A 6,319-nucleotide genomic window follows, 5' to 3' on the forward strand; every position below is an offset into this window, starting at 1 on the left:
CTGTTACTACAGCATTATACCAGTTCATATAGTAACAGACTGTTACTACAGCATTATACCAGTTCATAAAGTAACAGACTGTTACTACAGCATTATACCAGTTCATATAGTAACAGACTGTTACTACAGCAGTTTATACCAGTTTCATAAAGTAACAGACTGTTACTACAGCATTATACCAGTTCATAAAGTAACAGACTGTTACTACAGCATTATACCAGTTCATAAAGTAACAGACTGTTACTACAGCATTATACCAGTTCATAAAGTAACAGACTGTTACTACAGCATTATACCAGTTCATATAGTAACAGACTGTTACTACAGCATTATACCAGTTCATAAAGTAACATTTACATTACATTTTACATTTAAGTCATTTAGCAGACGCTCTTATCCAGAGCGACTTACAAATTGGTGCATTCACCTTATGACCTCCAGTGGAACAGTAGTGCATCTAAATCTTTTCAGGGGAGGGGGTGAGAGGGATTACTTTATCCTATCCTAGGTATTCCTTAAAGAGGTGGGGTTTCAGGTGTCTCCGGAAGGTGGTGATTGACTCCGCTGTCCTGGCGTCGTGAGGGAGTTTGTTCCACCATTGGGGGGCCAGAGCAGCGAACAGTTTTGACTGGGCTGAGCGGGAACTGTACTTCCTCAGTGGTAGGGAGGCGAGCAGGCCAGAGGTGGATGAACGCAGTGCCCTTGTTTGGGTGTAGGGCCTGATCAGAGCCTGGAGGTACTGAGGTGCCGTTCCCCTCACAGCTCCGTAGGCAAGCACCATGGTCTTGTAGCGGATGCGAGCTTCAACTGGAAGCCAGTGGAGGGAGCGGAGGAGCGGGGTGACGTGAGAGAACTTGGGAAGGTTGAACACCAGACGGGCTGCGGCGTTCTGGATGAGTTGTAGGGGTTTGATGGCACAGGCAGGGAGCCCAGCCAACAGCGAGTTGCAGTAATCCAGACGGGAGATGACAAGTGCCTGGATTAGGACCTGCGCCGCTTCCTGTGTGAGGCAGGGTCGTACTCTGCGGATGTTGTAGAGCATGAACCTACAGGAACGGGCCACCGCCTTGATGTTAGTTGAGAACGACAGGGTGTTGTCCAGGATCACGCCAAGGTTCTTAGCGCTCTGGGAGGAGGACACAATGGAGTTGTCAACCGTGATGGCGAGATCATGGAACGGGCAGTCCTTCCCGGGAGGAAGAGCAGCTCCGTCTTGCCGAGGTTCAGCTTGAGGTGGTGATCCGTCATCCACACGGATATGTCTGCCAGACATGCAGAGATGCGATTCGCCACCTGGTCATCAGAAGGGGAAAGGAGAAGATTAATTGTGTGTCGTCTGCATAGCAATGATAGGAGAGACCATGTGAGGTTATGACAGAGCCAAGTGACTTGGTGTATAGCGAGAATAGGAGAGGGCCTAGAACAGAGCCCTGGGGACACCAGTGGTGAGAGCACGTGGTGTGGAGACGGATTCTCGCCACGCCACCTGGTAGGAGCGACCTGTCAGGTAGGACGCAATCCAAGCGTGGGCCGCGCCGGAGATGCCCATATCGGAGAGGGTGGAGAGGAGGATCTGATGGTTCACAGTATCGAAGGCAGCCGATAGGTCTAGAAGGATGAGAGCAGAGGAGAGAGAGTTAGCTTTAGCAGTGCGGAGCGCCTCCGTGATACAGAGAAGAGCAGTCTCAGTTGAATGACTAGTCTTGAAACCTGACTGATTTGGATCAAGAAGGTCATTCTGAGAGAGATAGCGGGAGAGCTGGCCAAGGACGGCACGTTCAAGAGTTTTGGAGAGAAAAGAAAGAAGGGATACTGGTCTGTAGTTGTTGACATCGGAGGGATCGAGTGTAGGTTTTTTCAGAAGGGGTGCAACTCTCGCTCTCTTGAAGACGGAAGGGACGTAGCCAGCGGTCAGGGATGAGTTGATGAGCGAGGTGAGGTAAGGGAGGAGGTCTCCGGAAATGGTCTGGAGAAGAGAGGAGGGGATAGGGTCAAGCGGGCAGGTTGTAGGGCGGCCGGCCGTCACAAGACGCGAGATTTCATCTGGAGAGAGAGGGGAGAAAGAGGTCAGAGCACAGGGTAGGGCAGTGTGAGCAGAACCAGCGGTGTCGTTTGACTTAGCAAACGAGGATCGGATGTCGTCGACCTTCTTTTCAAAATGGTTGACGAAGTCATCTGCAGAGAGGGAGGAGGGGGGGGGAGGGGGAGGAGGATTCAGGAGGGAGGAGAAGGTTGCAAAGAGCTTCCTAGGGTTAGAGGCAGATGCTTGGAATTTAGAGTGGTAGAAAGTGGCTTTAGCAGCAGAGAGAGAAGAGGAAAATGTAGAGAGGAGGGAGTGAAAGGATGTCAGGTCCGCAGGGAGGCGAGTTTTCCTCCATTTCCGCTCGGCTGCCCGGAGCCCTGTTCAGACTGTTACTACAGCATTATACCAGTTCATAAAGTAACAGACTGTTACTACAGCATTATACCAGTTTATAAAGTAACAGACTGTTATTACAGCATTATACCAGTTCATAAAGTAACAGACTGTTATTACAGTATTATACCAGTTCATAAAGTAACAGACGTATTATAGCATTATACCAGTTCATAAAGTAACAGACTGTTATTACAGCATTATACCAGTTCATAAAGTAACAGACTGTTACTACAGCATTATACCAGTTCATAAAGTAACAGACTGTTACTACAGCATTATACCAGTTCATAAAGTAACAGACTGTTACTACAGCATTATACCAGTTCATAAAGTAACAGACTGTTACTACAGCATTATACCAGTTCATAAAGTAACAGACTGTTACTACAGCATTATACCAGTTCATAAAGTAACAGACTGTTACTACAGCATTATACCAGTTCATAAAGTAACAGACTGTTACTACAGTATTATACCAGTTCATAAAGTAACAGACTGTTACTACAGTATTATACCAGTTCATAAAGTAACAGACTGTTACTACAGTATTATACCAGTTCATATAGTAACAGACTGTTACTACAGCATTATACCAGTTCATAATAACAATGACATGTCTAGGAAGTTAGTTCCGTTTTGCTCCAGTAGATGGCATCAGTCAGTTTTGATGCGATCGATGAGAGGGATTTGAAATGGCGTGTGACAGAGGGAGTCATAAGTGGAGTCACTGAGTGGACAAATCATTAGGAACATTTCACGGTCAACAGTTTTCCATGCATCTCAACAATTGTCCACCACCCAACGGACATCCAGCCAACTTGGGGGTGGCAGGTAGCCTAGTGGTTAGAGCGTTGGACTAGTAACCAGCAGGTAGCCTAGTGGTTAGAGTGTTGGACTAGTAACCAGCAGGTAGCCTAGTGGTTAGAGTGTTGGACTAGTAACCAGCAGGTAGCCTAGTGGTTAGAGCATTGGACTAGTAACCAGCAGGTAGCCTAGTGGTTAGAGTGTTGGACTAGTAACCAGCAGGTAGCCTAGTGGTTAGAGTGTTGGACTAGTAACCAGCAGGTAGCCTAGTGGTTAGGATGTTGGACTAGTAACCAGCAGGTAGCCTAGTGGTTAGAGTGTTGGACTAGTAACCAGCAGGTAGCCTAGTGGTTAGAGTGTTGGACTAGTAACCAGCAGGTAACCTAGTGGTTAGAGTGTTGGACTAGTAACCAGCAGGTAGCCTAGTGGTTAGAGAGTTGGACTAGTAACCAAAAGGTTGCTGGATCGAATCCCCGAGCTGACAAGGTAACAATCTGTCATTCTGTCCCTGAAAAAGGCAGTTAACCCACTGTTCCCCGGTCATTATAAATAAGATTTTGTTCTTCACTGACTTGCCTAGTTAAATAAATAAAAGAAAACTTGACACAAGTGTCAAGCATCGCTGTGGAACACATGAGACTCTTTGTGGAGTCCATGCCTTGACTAACTGAGGCTGTTCTGAGGGACAAAAGGGAGACTCAATATTACATAGGTGTTCCTCATTTTTGGGGAACTCAATGTACATTCTCAACACATTAAGAATGCTGAAATGAATATCAGAGAATTCTTCAGAGTACTTGATTTATTTAAACAGCTGCAGATTGAGAACATGTACACAACCCATTAATATATATATCAGTAGAATAGACCTAGTTACAACCCATTAATATCTATATCAGTATAGTAGAATAGACCTAGTTACAACCCATTAATATCTATATCAGTAGAATAGACCTAGTTACAACCCATTAATATCTATATCAGTAGAATAGACCTAGTTACAACCCATTAATATCTATATCAGTAGAATAGACCTAGTTACAACCCATTAATATCTACATCAGTAGAATAGACCTAGTTACAACCCATTAATATCTATATCAGTATAGTAGAATAGACCTAGTTACAACCCATTAATATATATATCAGTAGAATAGACCTAGTTACAACCCATTAATATCTATATCAGTAGAATAGACCTAGTTACAACCCATTAATATCTATATCAGTAGAATAGACCTAGTTACAACCCATTAATATCTATATCAGTATAGTAGAATAGACCTAGTTACAACCCATTAATATCTATATCAGTAGAATAGACCTAGTTACAACCCATTAATATCTATATCAGTATAGTAGAATAGACCTAGTTACAACCCATTAATATCTATATCAGTATAGTAGAATAGACCTAGTTACAACCCATTAATATCTATATCAGTATAGTAGAATAGACCTAGTTACAACCCATTAATATCTATATCAGTATAGTAGAATAGACCTAGTTACAACCCATTAATATCTATATCAGTAGAATAGACCTAGTTACAACCCATTAATATCTATATCAGTAGAATAGACCTAGTTACAACCCATTAATATCTATATCAGTAGAATAGACCTAGTTACAACCCATTAATATCTATATCAGTATAGTAGAATAGACCTAGTTACAACCCATTAATATCTATATCAGTAGAATAGACCTAGTTACAACCCATTAATATCTATATCAGTATAGTAGAATAGACCTAGTTACAACCCATTAATATATATATCAGTAGAATAGACCTAGTTACAACCCATTAATATCTATATCAGTATAGTAGAATAGACCTAGTTACAACCCATTAATATATATATCAGTAGAATAGACCTAGTTACAACCCATTAATATCTATATCAGTATAGTAGAATAGACCTAGTTACAACCCATTAATATCTATATCAGTAGAATAGACCTAGTTACAACCCATTAATATCTATATCAGTAGAATAGACCTAGTTACAACCCATTAATATCTATATCAGTATAGTAGAATAGACCTAGTTACAACCCATTAATATCTATATCAGTAGAATAGACCTAGTTACAACCCATTAATATATATATCAGTAGAATAGACCTAGTTACAACCCATTAATATCTATATCAGTATAGTAGAATAGACCTAGTTACAACCCATTAATATCTACATCAGTAGAATAGACCTAGTTACAACCCATTAATATCTATATCAGTAGAATAGACCTAGTTACAACCCATTAATATCTATATCAGTATAGTAGAATAGACCTAGTTACAACCCATTAATATATATATCAGTAGAATAGACCTAGTTACAACCCATTAATATATATATCAGTATAGTAGAATAGACCTAGTTACAACCCATTAATATATATATCAGTAGAATAGACCTAGTTACAACCCATTAATATATATATCAGTATAGTAGAATAGACCTAGTTACAACCCATTAATATATATATCAGTATAGTAGAATAGACCTAGTTACAACCCATTAATATATATATCAGTATAGTAGAATAGACCTAGTTACAACCCATTAATATCTATATCAGTATAGTAGAATAGACCTAGTTACAACCCATTAATATCTATATCAGTAGAATAGACCTAGTTACAACCCATTAATATCTATATCAGTATAGTAGAATAGACCTAGTTACAACCCATTAATATCTATATCAGTATAGTAGAATAGACCTAGTTACAACCCATTAATATCTATATCAGTATAGTAGAATAGACCTAGTTACAACCCATTAATATCTACATCAGTAGAATAGACCTAGTTACAACCCATTAATATCTATATCAGTAGAATAGACCTAGTTACAACCCATTAATATCTATATCAGTATAGTAGAATAGACCTAGTTACAACCCATTAATATATATATCAGTAGAATAGACCTAGTTACAACCCATTAATATATATATCAGTATAGTAGAATAGACCTAGTTACAACCCATTAATATATATATCAGTAGAATAGACCTAGTTACAACCCATTAATATATATATCAGTATAGTAGAATAGACCTAGTTACAACCCATTAATATA

The sequence above is a fragment of the Oncorhynchus nerka genome, linkage group LG27 (assembly GCF_034236695.1).
Source record: "Oncorhynchus nerka isolate Pitt River linkage group LG27, Oner_Uvic_2.0, whole genome shotgun sequence".
Taxonomy (NCBI): Eukaryota; Metazoa; Chordata; class Actinopteri; order Salmoniformes; family Salmonidae; genus Oncorhynchus; species Oncorhynchus nerka.